Below are 16,305 nucleotides of genomic sequence, written 5' to 3'. Positions count from 1 at the left end.
TTTGTGAAATATCTGAGGGTCATTTGGTGCTTTCTCTCTAGTCTTTATTAAATATCCTTCTGTGTTTTTTTGGTAGCTTAACGGTTTGTTGGTTTTGACTTCCCCGATGGTAAAATTGCATGTAACTGTTTTGTTTATTTTGTTTTGACTGTAAAAAATCTTCATTTTATACTTTTGTAATAAAAGGACATAAAAGTCTCTCCCTCCCTCTCTCTCTCTCTCTCTCTCTCTCTCTCTTCCCCACTCACCTGTCCTTTCTCCACACCCCTCTGTCTACCACCCCTCTCTCCACTCCCACCACTCCCCGTCGTACCTTAATGCACGGTTATTAAAGAAACTTTGATTCCATGTTGTACCGGTATGTATTACGATACGTTAAAAATGTATAATAAAAGTAAATCCAAAAGCCAAAAAGACGACAACAGATGTCCCTGGACGGTGTGAAACAAATCAAACATACAATTACCTTTGAAAGAGTGAAAAAATGAACTTCGGAGTCATTTTACCTCACGTCTCGTGGAACCTATTATTTAATTATCTGATTAGCTTTTTCTTAATTTTGTTCCCATTTCACTCTAGATTTCAGCATAATTATTGAGGCCATGAGTTCCGATCGTGAAATATGGAATCAGATTTTGAATGTCAGCTTTTAAAAAGCCGATACAACATATTCAATCTTGCCAGGAGGCAATCACATTGCACCTAACACCACACAGCCAATCAGCATAACCGCGAATGAACATCCATATTGTACGCCGCTCCTTTCCTATGCCATCTCCAGGCATTGCAAAACGTCATTGCCGGGCACCGAAGGGGGCTCGGCAGTGACGCACGCTGAAAGGGAGTACTCAGTTTTCACTCTGTTTGTTTGTTTTCTTTCTTGTTTGTTGTACACCGCACCTTTCCTATTATATGCCATCTCCAGGCATTGCAAATCGTCATTGCTGGGCACCGAAGGGGGCTCGGCAGTGACGCACGATGAAAGGGAGTACTCAGTTTTCACTCTGGTTGTTGTACACCACTCCTTTCCTACGCCATCTCCAGGCATTGCAAATCGTCACTGCCGGGCACCGAAGGGGGCTCGGCAGTGACGCACGCTGAAAGGGAGTACTCAGTTTTCACTGTCGTTGTTTGTTTTCTTTCTTGTTTTCTTGGTTGTCCGGGCGATATCTCAGCCATCCTTTGAGCTAGGAAGCTGAAATTTTGGCACAATAGTGAGCAGGTCCTTTGTCAAAAACGGTATTTTTTTGTTTTTGGATAAATCAATTAATTGAGGAGTTATTTAGTTATTAGCGATTAATTAAGTACTTATTTAATTAATCAAATTTCCTTTCTCTTCTGACCATTAACTCAGGCACCTTTTGAGTTAGGAAGCTGACATTTGGACATGCCAATGACCAGGTGATTTGGCTGCAAAGGCTATTTTTGATTTATTAATTAATCAATTAATCGATTAATTATTTAATTATTTGATTCATGACGATTTTTTTGCTGGGCAAGAGGCGCCCCGGCAATGCCGCGCTGTACGATATTTAATTACTTGGCATGGGGGCGGTGTACTTTGAATGTATCTGTACTTGTTTGTTTTATATTTATATATATCACACACACACACACACACACACACACACACACACACACACACACGTGCGTGAAGGTGGATACTTTGAGACCTGGGAGGGCTATGTTCCACCTTTTGAAACCTGCATGTGGAGGTAACAACCAACAACACACACCCACACTCACATCTATTATTATGGATTACCTTTCACATAGCTACAAAGGCTGAGGCACAAAATTCAACTAAACCAAAATTAAAGAAAAATCACAAATTAAAGAGAAATCCACAAAAACTTCTACTTTTTCTTTTTAATCTTTTTTTTGCCTAAAACACTCGACAGCATTCACGAATGAACCCCTGAAAGTTTGATGAATATCTGTTCAGCCATTTCTGAGAAAAATGGCGACCCACACATTCACACACAAACGGCTCTCAAATAAAATCCTGGCTTCAAATCAACTTCCTCAAGCTTAACTGTGATAAATCTGAAATAATCATCATTGGCCCAAAAACGCTCACAAAATCCACCCATAACTTTGCCCTCAACATCGACGGTATCCCAGTATCCACCTCCCCTCACATCCGGAATCTTGGCGTCATCTTTGACCAAACCCTTTCCTTCGACAAATACACTAAACAGATCACAAAGTCAGCCTTCTTTCACCTGAAAAACATTGCCCGTCTCCGCTCATCCCTCTCCTCCACGGCTGCAGAAACCCTCATCCACGCCTTCATCACCTCCCGTCTGGACGACTGCAATAGCCTCCTCTATGGTTCACCCTAAAAAATCACCAATAAACTCCAATACATTCAGAACTCCGCTGCCCGTCTACTCACCCATTCCCGGACCCGTGACCACATCACCCCGTCCTTTACAAGCTTCACTGGCTCCCCATCCCCCAGAGAATCCAGTACAAAATCCTCCTCTTGACATACAAAGCCCTCCATAACCTGGCCCCATCCTACCTGGCTGACCTCCTCTCCAGACACACTCCCACCCGCAACCTCCGCTCTGCTGGTACCAACCTCCTGACCCCCTCCATCCGGACCAAATTCAGATCCTGGGGGGACAGGGCCTTCTCCATCGCTGCTCCCACCCTCTGGAACTCACTACCTCACACCATCAGAGACTCCTCCTCACTCACCACATTCAAAACATCACTAAAGACCCACCTGTTCAACACTGCATTCAACATTCAACCCACAGCATTTAACCCCTGACTATCTCTTCTCCTTCTCCCTCCTTTTGCTTTAAATATTTCCCTATTGATTCTTGTCTTTTTGCAATTGTTGTTTTCATGTATTGTTATGCATTATGTTTTCCACTCTGTCAAAGCACCTTTGGGCTTCTGGAAAAGCGCTATACAAAATAAATGAATTATTATTATTATTATTATAGAATCGATAACCCACCTTCTAGAAAATATACAAGAGAATTGACGTTCGGAAAAAAAAACGACATACTTTGGGAATAAATGTGCCAGAAGCAGAACCAAGGTGATAAGAACCACAATCAAGAAACATGTCTTGTTCTCCATCGCTCTTCACACGCCTCGTCGATACGAATCGCTACCTGTAAGGAAAATGCCATAAGGAACTGTAATGAACAGCAGACACAGGGTGTGTGGTGTGTCTGTAAATATTGTGTCACGCCAGTGAAAGACAAACCCTTCTTGATGTAAGCGTGGTCAAAATGAAGATCATATGTAGGCAATTGGCATGAACATGTACAGTGCATTCAGAAAGTATTCAGACCCCTTCACTTTTTTCACATTTTGTTATGTTGCAGCCTCATGCTGAAATCGTTTAAATTCTTTTTTTCCCTCATCAATCTACACTCAATACCCCATAATGGCAAAGAGAAAACAGGATTTTAGAAAGTTTTGCAAATTTATTAAAAAGAAAAAACTGAAATATCAAATTGACATAAGTATTCATACCCTTTGCTATGACACTTGAAATTTAGCTCAGGTGCCTCCCATTTCTCTTGATCATCTTTGACATGTTTCTACACCTTGATTGGAGTCCAAATGAATACTTAAGCAAAGGGTATGAATACTTATGTTAATGTGATATTTCAGTTTTTTCTTTTTAATAAATTTGCAAAACTTTCTAAAATCCTGTTTTCTCTTTGCCATTATGGGGTATTGAGTGTAGATTGATGAGGGAAAAAATGAATTTAAACGATTTCAGCATAAGGCTGCAACATAACAAAATGTGAAAAAGTGAAGGGGTCTGAATACTTTCTGAATGCACTGTATGTGGTGCAACATGTGGAGTTAACACCCAAAACCCAATTTTGACCATTTTGGTGTTGGCTGTGAAGTAATTTGTTCCGCATTATCCTGGTAATCGTGAGCCTGGTGTTGGCTTAATGATCGAGGTGACTTGCTTAAGATCTCAGTGTCTTGAGTTTGAGCTCCACACAAATATTTTTTATACAATTAAATGGCGCCCGGCAATGCCGCGTTGAGCGTATTTAATTATTTGGCATGGGGCGGTGTACTTCGAATGTATCTGTACTTGTTTGTTATTTTTTTTGACTATGAACAATGACAGGCTGAGTGAACCCACCTGGTGTTAATTCAACGTGTCACAGGGGCTTGAAATCAGGACCTTGCGATCTCCAGGTATCCACCTTAACCGTGAAAGCAACACTGAGGTATCATGTGAGACATTGCATCAGTTTCCTCATCAAATAGAGATTCAAACAATGGCTATGTTATACACCAACCTTTATTTGATGAAATGTAATCTTTCTCGCTGTGGTGTCCACGGATATTCGATCCAGCTGTGGTAATCGCGCATTTCTCTGAAGACGCCGAACCGCGCGAAAATTGCCTCAGTCTGGACTCTGAACCAGGAAATCGTCGATAAATACTTACGATAAACACCCGGAAAATTAGGTGAGTGTGTGGGAAAATAATATTTCATGCAAACGATGCTCCAAAATAGCGTTTTATCGCCTATTTATGTTTATTTGTGTGCTTCCGGCTCAATACGCAGTTCCTTCCGGCCCGATTATCGTCCTTCGGCCTCTTTAATTTCCACAATGAGGGTTCGATGTATTCTCATTTCAGTGGTTGTGTGTGTCCCTCCTGCACTGTCGTCTTCATTCATATCTCCATAGGATATAGAGTGTCACTCTACTGAGACCTGCGATACTTGTCTTTAATTTTTAAAAATGTCCTTTCGTCCGCGTTTTCGATGTACACTGTATTAAAAGCTGTCGAGTGCGTAAGCCACGAGAACTAGAAACGTTAGACCGGCAGCCCAGGGCCTTGAGCTCAAACGAACGAGGTACCGATGTCTGAGCACAGGGGCAATTACTGAATTAGGGAGTAACATGAGACCATGAGACATGAGACCATGTAACTGTAACATCAGATTGGTACCTGAACACATCCCAGATTAATTACATGGCGACGAGGCTAAACATATATGTATATATACTAGCGTGACTCCGTGCACTCCACGCGCTTCACTTCAGAGGGATATGCATCTTTGACTATTTCGTTGTCTTTTGGGTCTTTTGAGTCTTCAGGGTCTTTTGGATCCTCTGGGCCTTTAAGGGTATTTTTACTCTTTGGGGTATTTTGGGTCTTCAGTGTTTTCAGGAACTTTTGGGTCTGAAGGGTCCTTTGGTTCCTCTGGGTCTTTAAGGGTATTTTGGTATTTTTGGGTCTTCGGGGTGTTTTGGGTTTTCGGGGCATTTTGGGTCTTCAGGGTCTTTTTGAGCCTCAGGGCCTTCAAGAGTATTTTGGGTCTTTGGGGTGTTTTGGGTCTTTGGGGTGTTTTGGGTCTTCGGGGTGTTTTTGGTCTTTAAGGGTATTTTGGGTCTTGGTGGTCTTAAGGGTCTTGGGGGAATTAAAGGGTCGTCAAAGGTCTGAAGGGTCTCACCAGTCTAAACGTAATTAAGAGGGTTAATGAAGAGGGTGTTAATTTTAATTGAAGAAGAACAAGACGTTTTCGTCGCATATAAACATAACCATATGCGTTTGCTCTATTATAATAAGACTAGTGGGGTCACCTGTGGGAATCCCATGGGCATGGCCGTGTATGACATTCCGACATATTGAGTTAGATGCTGCACCTGCACATTCAGTTTCACAAAATGGTTACTGGCAATTTATCAGATGCACAAATAATGTAATCTACACAATGTATTTACTTCTGATAACATGTGAATGCATGTGCGTCCACATGGGAAATACAGTTTGAAATGTGTTATTACATCTCATGTAAAATGTACACATGTACACACATGTACACACACACACACACACACATATATATATATATATATATGTACTGTACACATATACACATCTATACATCCACACACACACGTACACACACATGCGCACCCACATACATGCACACCCACACACATGCACACACATACACACATATACACAATTACACATACACACATATATACACATACACACACACACACATGTATACACACACACATGTATACACACACACACACACACACACACACACACACACACACACACACACACACACACACACAAACACACACACACACACACACACACATACACACACACACACACACGCACATACACACACACACATATACACATATACACATACAGACACACACATATATACACAAACACACACACACACACACACATGTACACCGACACATATACACATACACACATATACACACACACATATATACACATACACACACACACACACACACACACACACACACACACACACACACACACACACACATATACACACACATACACACACTTGTACACCGACACACATGCACACGCATACACATATACATATACACACATGCATATACATATACACACACACATATATACACATATACATATACACACACACACACACATATATATATGCACATATATACACATATACATCTACACACACACACACACACACACACACCCACATGTCCCACATGTATATATCCCACATCCCACATGTATATACATGTTTAAAGTGTGTGTGCACATGACTAATAAAATAAAAACGAAGAAATATCTCTCAGCAATTTCCCGTCTGTTAATTTATTTATTTTACATATGTGAATTGCACGTCCATGCACACGTGGAATGGAGTTTGTTTTTTGCACACGTGGAAAGAACACGTGAACCTTTACTTCCGGATAATAATGTTGAATGAAGCTACCTCCGAGGGCCTGTCACTCACTCACCGCAGGCAGGTTGGTGGTCTTTCTGTCTTCTACCGACTCCTCTCCGGCCTTGCTCCCCCAGCTCTCTCTGTGCTCTGTCCCCCAAATATTCCTACAGGTCGCACAAGATCTGCCAGCAACCCTCTGATGGTTAAATTGCCGAAATCTCGGCTCTCTGCTCACCTTCACTCTTTCGTTCCTCTTTTCTCCCACCTCTGGAACAAACTCCCCCACTCTCTTCAATCCCACTCCTCCCTCCAGGTCTTTAAAACAGCTGTTCACCACCATCTCTTATCTTCCCCCATCCAAAACCTTGATCTTTTCTACCCCCGCTAATTCACCCCAGATCCACTTTTTTGAAATTCCAACTTCTTTCCTGGAAGTCCTTGCAGTATCTGTAGTGAAAATGTATATCAAAGTTGAACCCAGGAGTGATGCCCACTTAAACCGCAGAGGGGCGTCTATAAGACCTCGGACGTCCGCGACGCTGAGCCACTCCTGTGACATTTTACTATGACATGTAGTCCTGAACGGTACGTACTCACACATGTATGTCAGCCATTGGGGTTTAAACCCCATGACTCAATTGATCATAAACATCTGAAATTATATATCGTGCTTCTGAAAACTGATTTGAACTCAGCTGCAGGCAGAGGTGAGTGGACAAAATGTGGTTTCGAGGCTCGACGTGCAGGGTGGATCCTTAGCCCAGTAAACAAGTCCTTGAATGTATGTGCCAAACAGTAGATAATATGCTCGCGACCCACGTACAGGGAAAACATGTCGCCAAACGCCTTCTTCACAAAGGGAATAATTAATTATATATCTTTGTAGTTTCTAGTATGTCTCCTAAATCAAGGATGTAACCAACCTTGGAAAGAAATATAGACATTACATATCCTTGATTGTTATTGTATTCAGCACGTGTATCCAATCATTCATCTACCATTTAGCCTAGTGTATGAGAATATTTTCTTCGGCCTGCGCTCGGGTCTGATATGTTTAGATAAAGAGCCAAAAGGGCTCAGCCTATCCCATGCTTACATCTGTTTGTCTAAGTTTGGCCTTCTTCAAGAAGGGACGAGGGAAGGTGGGTCTTTATGGCCCAGGGTTTGCTATGTCTTTAGCGCAGATTCTTGTCTGATATTTTGCTATAAATGAAATGCCTTTTTACTTATTTTTCAGCGAGTGTCTTGAGGAATTGCCCGCTGCGTGTTAGGCGGTGCATTCTCGAGCCTTGCTCCACACTGTGTGTTTGTAATCGATTTTATTAAACATTGTTGCTCTGATTCTTCTTCTTCTTCCTTCCCTTGAGGTCTTAGACCGACAATTTTGGTGTCAGAAGTGGGATCATCCAAGTGTGCAGACGAGGTGGATCCTCACGTTCCAGGTCGGGAAGGAGGCCTGCCGGCACCTAATTTGGGTAAGCAATTTTTGCACATCGAAATTGAAGCCTCCTGCCTTGCTTTGGACGTGTGGACCTCTGTCGGCTGTACCACCTGGCTTGCATTCCGAACCATATTTAGTTTAAACCAGAGCAGCAGTGGGTAATGAATCGATTATACAGGGCGCCCGAGATAAGGAGGGATATCCCTCAGGTAAGCTTCCTGCGTGGGAAGCAGGTAGACCCATATGTGGGTGATAGATAATAGGTGTTAAGTTACTCCGGCGTGAGAACTGCGTTTAAGGTTAGGGATCGGGGGGCGACCCGATCTTAGGACTACCAGGAGGGACTAGCCCAAGAAAAGTAGGACGATGAGTATTTTAAGTTAAGCTACGCACTGGATGTGTTGGAGTGAGCACAGGTCTGTTGTGTGCTGAGTGGAAGCGATGCTGCATGGTCGAGCATGCTTCCAAGGAAGACTTTGGGATGCTAGAGTTGGAAGCGTTTTTGTTTTGTATCTCAAGGGAGATATTGGTTATTTCTTATATGTGGAAATAGAAAATGTTTATGTGGTTTTTGGAGAATAAAGGGTCAGTCACATGGTATTTGTGTATAAGGGAATGAATGATCTGTCATTGCAGCGTGTATTTGTGTTTATTGTGTGTGTGTCATTGATGTGTGTCATGGATTGACAAGGGGTTCCCCAAATTGCCTACAGGCGTTGGGCAATCCGGATGAGTAAAATTGGCAGGGAATAATGAGTATGTTATGGAGAGCATGTGTAGACAGGGCTTTAAAACAAGTGTTCAATTACATCCCCACATTAACGGCTCTCCAAATGTAGCAAGGGAGAATGGGAGTGAAAGTCAAAAATGATAGGCTGTCAACCGACTGGGTGTTTATTCAACGGCATGGCCGGGGCTTGTATTTGGCCGACTTGGGATGGCAGAATGCGTTGAATGAAGGCAAGAATGACATGTGATGCTGACGTGAGTCCAATCGGAAGGATGGATGGTTATGGTTTCACCCGGTCTGTTTATCTGTCTGTCTGTCCGGACACGGAGCTCTTGGGGAGAGCCAGAATGGGTTGGGGTGACCAAGATGAATGTGGACAATATATTAATTGTTCGCCATTGTGAAAATTTGCCCTCGATTTGGGACGAAGACATATGGCATTTGCTGTCCGGCTCATTGATACTCCTATGTAATGCGGGGTATGTGTGTGGTGATGGTGTCTGGGGCCTCGGGATTTGCCCCTGCCTATTTGCCGGTCTGTCTGTCTGTCACATTTGACCCTCAGAAAAGGTTTTGTGAAAGGGGTTACACTTGATGGGCCAACTTATAGACAGGAACATGGAATTTGTACAGAATGCAGGCGATAACCCACCTGTGTCTATCTCTGTGTGTGTGTGTCCGTATTTGTCTGGCTTTCTGGCTGTCCATGGAGTCATGTCTCTGAACACTGATTTTGATGGAGTTGCAGGTGCGGACCAAAGCGGTGTCCGCGGTATCTACTGGGGGTCGAATGTCACTCCCTCAGTGTCTGCAGACTTGTCGTTCGGCAGTGTCGAAAGACAGGTTCGATAGTCGGTCTGTCTGCTTGATTTTCGGGTCTCACTCTGAGTATATGGCATATACTCTGAGTATATGGTCGTTTTCTGTTTTGTGCTTTAATGGTGGTTGATTTGACTTCCCTGAAAGGGGGACAATAAATATTTGGAGTTAGCTGTTGTCATTTCGGATGTCTGCAGTTGTAATGTGGAGCCAGGATGTCTGTCCAACTGGGTGTGTCTGACTGCGTCTGCAGATATGGATCAAAGAGGAGCAGTGTCTGCGGCATCTGTTATGGTGTCGAATGTCATTCACTGTGTCTGCTGACGTGTCGTGTGACTATGGGGACTATGATGATGTGTCCTGGCGGGAAGAATCGTGGCAGCCCACAGATTTGAATGGAATGGCCTCTGTGAGACCATCCTGTTAGTACGTTGGGGATTCGTCTGTCTGTCTGTCTGTGAATGGAAATTGAACTGGACTTCGACAGAAGGCAGATGGGTGGTCACCTGCTGTGAATTGTGGTGGAACATTTGTGACGTCCCCTAATACGAGGGAACGAATTGGTTTGTAAATGTGTTGTGCAGGTACTTTCTCTGTAGGTAGCCAAATTCTACCTGGGATAAGTTCAGGTGGAGAGGGGAGTTGTCTCTGATGCCTTGCTCCACGGGGCAGGAATATTGTTGTCAAGTCTCATGTAACCTTGGTTAACGTATATCTACGGACAAGAGCTGCACTTTATTTTAGTAAGTGACTGGGAAAGTTTGTTTTAAAAGGTGCCAGCGGAGTTGTTTAGAGTTATGGAGGTCACAACTCGCTGGAACCTCTTTGTTTATGTTTGGCTGACTTACATTGGCTAGTGTATGGGAAAGGGGGACTGAAAAGGCTTTGATTTTTTCGTGGATTGCCCATTGGGCATGTTTAGGATTTAATAGAGTGGTGGAGTTCTGTGAAATATGATGACGTTGTCTTATGGACACTTTGTGAGTGGCTAGACACGTGCCTGAAAGGGGAAATTGTATTCATAACTCATGTGGGTTGTGTCTGAAGAAAAGGTTTAAAAGGAAGTGTGAAGAAGGTCATGGAAAGTGCAAAGATGATTAAATTGGAAAGTCGAATCAGATGGATTACTTGTCAATGACAGGTGACTGCAGGAATTGATGAGAAAGTGGAGGAAAAGGTTATAAAAGTTAATGGAAAAGACAGGAAATAAAGAAAAGTGGTTAGTTATGGACTGTTGTTTTGTGATAAGAAGGTGATTGGGGGCTGGTGAAGATTGGATCACGGCTCTGCAGACCAGGTGAACAGAACTCCACCAGGTATATGGGAATCACATCAATTAAATTATTGCTCAAAGGGAGGTGATAGAGCAAAATGAAGAAGATTGTCATGTGGACCGCAAGGCTAACCTCCGCTCTTGCAGGGAAATGGCTTTGGGAGGCTAGTTGTTGTTTTTGGTAGACTCTAGGTTCTAAAACCTAAGGCAAAATGCATAGGAGGGTAAAATTGGTGATTGCGAATGGAGATTAGTTAGAGAACTTGGAGACGATTTCGTTATTTTTCAGATAATTTTTCCAGTGGGTTTATACTGGTGTGAAATTCGCGTATCTAGGAAGGAAGGGAAAAAATGTCCAGGTATTGATAGGATAACAGTGAAATTTTGAAGTGAAGTGAAGGATAACAGTGAAGTGTTAGTGTGTTCGTTGCGATTTTTGGGAATGGCAGGATACTGTCGTACATGGATAATTGACTATGCGTTACTAGCAAAACCTCTGTATGAGGCGACGAAAAACGACCAGCCACGGATGGTAAACTGGACGGACAATCGAATACGCTGCTACGAAGGACTCAAACGAGCCCTGATAACGGCCCCAACCTTGGGCCTTCCTGACTATAAAAAGGCCTTCACACTTTTCACCCATGCAGTAGGGGGATTCGCGCAATCCGTGTTAACTCAGACTCATGGAGATAAGGAACGTCCGGTAGCCTATTTCAGCAAAAAGCTTGATGCGGTAGAAGAAGGCTTTCCGCTGTGTTTACAAGCCGTGGCGGCTGCCCGATACGCAGTTGAGCGGACGGCCGATAGAGTAATGGGACATGCGGTCCTTTTACAGGTACCGCATTGCGTCCATACACTACTACAACAGCGAAACACACAACATCTCACAGCCACTCGACTGATGCAAACAGGGCGCTAAAGCGACCGCCCAGACAGACGTTCCGACATCCGCACCTACAGAGTTCGATGTAATACAATTACAAGCCGCGGCCTCAAACATAGAACATCAAGATTGGATTAAATTGGGAGCTCAGCGCCCCGCAGAAGGACAAATGTGGACGATTAATGACAAACCCGTGGCACCGCGAGCTTTATTGCCATGGTTGGCACGCATGGCGCATCAAAATGGCCATGTGTGCCATAGGGGGGTGATGAGGCAGGTCACTTCCACCTGGGCAGCACCAGGCCTTTCGACTGTGGTTACCATGGTCTGTCGCTCGTGCGCTATATGTCAACGGCATCGGCGCCAGTGGATATGGCAGCCCTTGAATTACCTATCATGGATGACATGTTTTTAAAGTTTTGCATAGGTCTCTCCCATGTAGCGCGCAGCATACATGAACGTGTTCGGGAGGCCCTGCCGGAGCCAGCAAGCAAGCCTATCCACACCTTCGAGGCAGGAGATTACGTGCTGGTGAAGCATTTCACCCGTAAGACTGCGCTCGAACCAAGGTGGACGGGGCCATACCAAGTTCTTCTGATCACACCAACAGCGGTGTTTTGTGAGGGCAAGTCGTCCTGGGTACATGCCACACATTGTAAGTTGGCCATACCCACAAACACAGACACCTCAAACGCACCACCACAGATCGAGGATGCTGCACCACCGCCTGTTAGGGGTGGCAATCACACTTAGTTTAATATACTGCTTTGCCAGCACTGGGGACACGAGGGCATGGGCGAACACGGAGACATATGCATATGGCGACCAAACCGTTAAGGTCTACCGGCAGAGAGTTATCTGGGGTCAAAGGATAAATATACCCTGCTGCCATGTGAAGGAAGACGTATGGACACGGATAATGTGGAGGGCGTTGTACACAGACTCACATGGAAGGAAGACAGGTTTTGCTGCCCTCAGTCGTTTGAAGCAAGCGCCACGACAAGGCAGCGCACCAATAGTAAACATGGCCAGGCCAGGTTACAAATGGGGAAAGGACTCGAACAATTTAACCACGCATGTTTTACTGAACAGCGGCACTACTCTGATACTACAATGTGAATTCATGACGTCACAGACCCCCTACGACTATAGGCCACCATGCATCTCATACATATTAATTCCGCACCGACGGATCGAAAGCAGGAAAAAGCCAAAGGAAAATACGTATTGGACAGTGACCCGTGCAATGGCGAAGGTACAGAACCGATCACGTTGTTGGATGTGCATGCATTTTCCTCACACCAGTACGACAGGGATAGAAATGGTAGTGCTGCCCCTGTCCCTACGAGATATGTGCTCAGGACCCTTGCGTACCCCATGTCTGACCACAACCTTGGAACTGATAGGCCCAAAATCCCCAGCAGTGTGTTCCCGGGAGTTTCGATATACCCCACCCATTAAGCAGGCTTTGTTAGACAAACCACCTGATCCAGTCTGGGTGACAGAGCAAAAGGGACGGGTGTGTCTTATAGGAAAGGGACACGTTCAGATGGGAACCTCGGAATGTACCCATACCCTGCCATCCGATACCAGAGGGAGAGAAAAGGGAGGCCCCCTTGTAATAACCATAGATGACCAAGCCCAGCATAACGTAACCAAGCTAACCATATCTTGGGGAACACCAAGCGCCACCCGCGTTGAGATCAGTAAATGCATGGCCTCGGCCCTTATCCCACCCCATGGAGTAATGTTTATTTGCGGAAATAAAGCATATCCATACTTACCCGACCAGTGGGGAGGGACTTGTTATCTGGGATCCATTTTTCCCAAGGTAAATTCGGTAAATCATGTATTATTAGATGTAGGGAAGATGATTAAAAGGAAGGTATTTTCGGAAATTGGTGAAAGTAAATATGGCATTTGAATTTCCAGACACGACACAGGAAATGCGGCTATGAATAAGCCAACCATCTGAGAGATAAGGTAACTAAATGCCAATTGGTGGGACGGGGGGCTAGGAATTTGATCATGGTGTGTGTAAGAAAGTATTTTACAGGATGGAAAGTGAAGAAGCCGCCGACAACGACTATGGTTCTGACCACAAAGGCCGTCGACCTGAATGGGCCCTTCAACAAGGCAGTTGTGACCAGCGCTCCAGAAAATTGTATTGAATTTTGTGATGACTGTGATACTTGTGTTGATCCCATGTGGGAACTGGCTGCTGCCTGTATTGATTTTTGTGATGACTGTGATACTTGTGTGGAAAACCCCTTGCGTGTACTGGCTAACGCCTCTTATGTATTATGAATGATTGGCTAATAGATAGTCTCGCATTAGTAATGGAACGAATTGGAAACGAAACCCGAATCGCAGAACTACAATTGGAAAACGAATTAGTGCATATGCGAACGATGGTGATGCAGAATCAAGTGGCTTTGGATATGTTATTGGCAGAAAAGGAAGGAGTATGTGGGGAAAACGATGAACCTATTGATGCTTGGGATTCTGATAATGATGATTTTAGTTGGGATGATTATACCTGTGATTTAGAAAGTGTAGGTTCTTTTAAAGGTTATTGCTATTATGCCAGCAGTAAGGAGCGGATGGCAAACATGTATCCGGAAGAACCACCCTCACCACCACTTACACCACCCAGCAATCACATGTACAAAGCTTGATGGCATTGGACGTCGATTGTTTGCCCTAATTCGCGAGGACCACGCCTGCATAAAGAGGGCCCCTAAATCTGGCTGGCAACCGGGTCGCACCTATGCCGCTGCGAGGGTGGATTCGGAATCCGGCCGGGCGGCAGCAATCTCTTAACCAGGCGCCGTCGTCGCGAATTATGGCTAACAATTCATACGTTGAATGTTAGACGGCCAGTTAGGGCCGATATCTTTCTTGAGCATGCGTGACGCTGTATCGCGCCTGGCATGTGACTAATTGGGATGCTGACCACTGGGATATACGGTGTCTTTCCAAGGAGGTGTCTTGTAAAGACAAAGGAAGGAACTGTCAGCCATTGGGGTTTAAACCCCATGAATCAATTGATCATAAACATCTGAAATTATATATCGTGCTTCTGAAAACTGATTTGAACTCAGCTGCAGGCAGAGGTGAGTGGACAAAATGTGGTTTCGAGGCTCGACGTGCAGGGTGGATCCTTAGCCCAGTAAACAAGTCCTTGAATGTATGTGCCAAACAGTAGATAATATGCTCGCGACCCACGTACAGGGAAAACATGTCGCCAAACGCCTTCTTCACAAAGGGAATAATTAATTATATATCTTTGTAGTTTCTAGTATGTCTCCTAAATCAAGGATGTAACCAACCTTGGAAAGAAATATAGACATTACATATCCTTGATTGTTATTGTATTCAGCACGTGTATCCAATCATTCATCTACCATTTAGCCTAGTGTATGAGAATATTTTCTTCGGCCTGCGCTCGGGTCTGATATGTTTAGATAAAGAGCCAAAAGGGCTCAGCCTATCCCATGCTTACATCTGTTTGTCTAAGTTTGGCCTTCTTCAAGAAGGGACGAGGGAAGGTGGGTCTTTATGGCCCAGGGTTTGCTATGTCTTTAGCGCAGATTCTTGTCTGATATTTTGCTATAAATGAAATGCCTTTTTACTTATTTTTCAGCGAGTGTCTTGAGGAATTGCCCGCTGCGTGTTAGGCGGTGCATTCTCGAGCCTTGCTCCACACTGTGTGTTTGTAATCGATTTTATTAAACATTGTTGCTCTGATTCTTCTTCTTCTTCCTTCCCTTGAGGTCTTAGACCGACATGTATTCTAGGCTTGCTTGCATTGACTAATATAATCGATCCTCCCTATATGATGCCAAGATCCTGATAGCTATTGCATGATTGTATTTTGCAGGATGATGCTAAAGACCTGGTTGAGATTAAACCTACCTATGGGACAAAGTTGTGGATTTGGTTTATTTTCACAACATTTAATCTCAATCAAGATCTACGGAAATGGCGGGACACAGGATGATCCATGTACCGACCTTCAGCGCTGACCCACAAGCTGCGGATTCGGGCTCGGAGTTAACTCACTGGCTCAGGTCACTGAAGAACCAGTTCAAAGCCCAGGAGACCGTTCCCACTGCTGAAACGAAACTGGACGTTCTGCAGACTAAAGTGGAACACCACGTCTACCGGAGCATTGAACGATGTACGACGTACGATGCCGCTGTGGCGGAGCTAAAGCGTATTTACATTAAGAAACGGAGCGTGGTATACACCAGGTATCTGCTCTCATCGCGGCGGCAACAGCCCACTGAGACGATAGACCGCTTCGCCCAGGAGCTACGACAACTACTTGCGGACAGTACCCAAGAGGTCCGCACTCATGAGCAAGTCCAGGACGATCTTGTCCGAGACGCTTTCGTCTCTGGGATCGGCTCTCCTGCTCTCAGGCTAAAAC

General features: G+C 44.4%; 1 long non-coding RNA gene across 1 annotated transcript; it reads left to right on the top strand.

Annotated features, from left to right (window-relative positions):
* The first annotated feature begins 4,433 nt into the window (after positions 1-4,433).
* Positions 4,434-15,620, top strand: LOC144888630 (uncharacterized). The gene is made up of 2 exons (XR_013621176.1): positions 4,434-4,467; positions 12,298-15,620. It is a non-coding gene; the product is annotated as an uncharacterized LOC144888630 (long non-coding RNA).
* The last annotated feature ends 685 nt before the right edge of the window (positions 15,621-16,305 follow it).

This window comes from Myxine glutinosa, chromosome 13 (assembly GCF_964187855.1).
Source record: "Myxine glutinosa chromosome 13, kmMyxGlut1.1, whole genome shotgun sequence".
NCBI classification, from domain to species: Eukaryota; Metazoa; Chordata; class Myxini; order Myxiniformes; family Myxinidae; genus Myxine; species Myxine glutinosa.
This window is presented reverse-complemented; position numbering and strand designations above follow the sequence as displayed.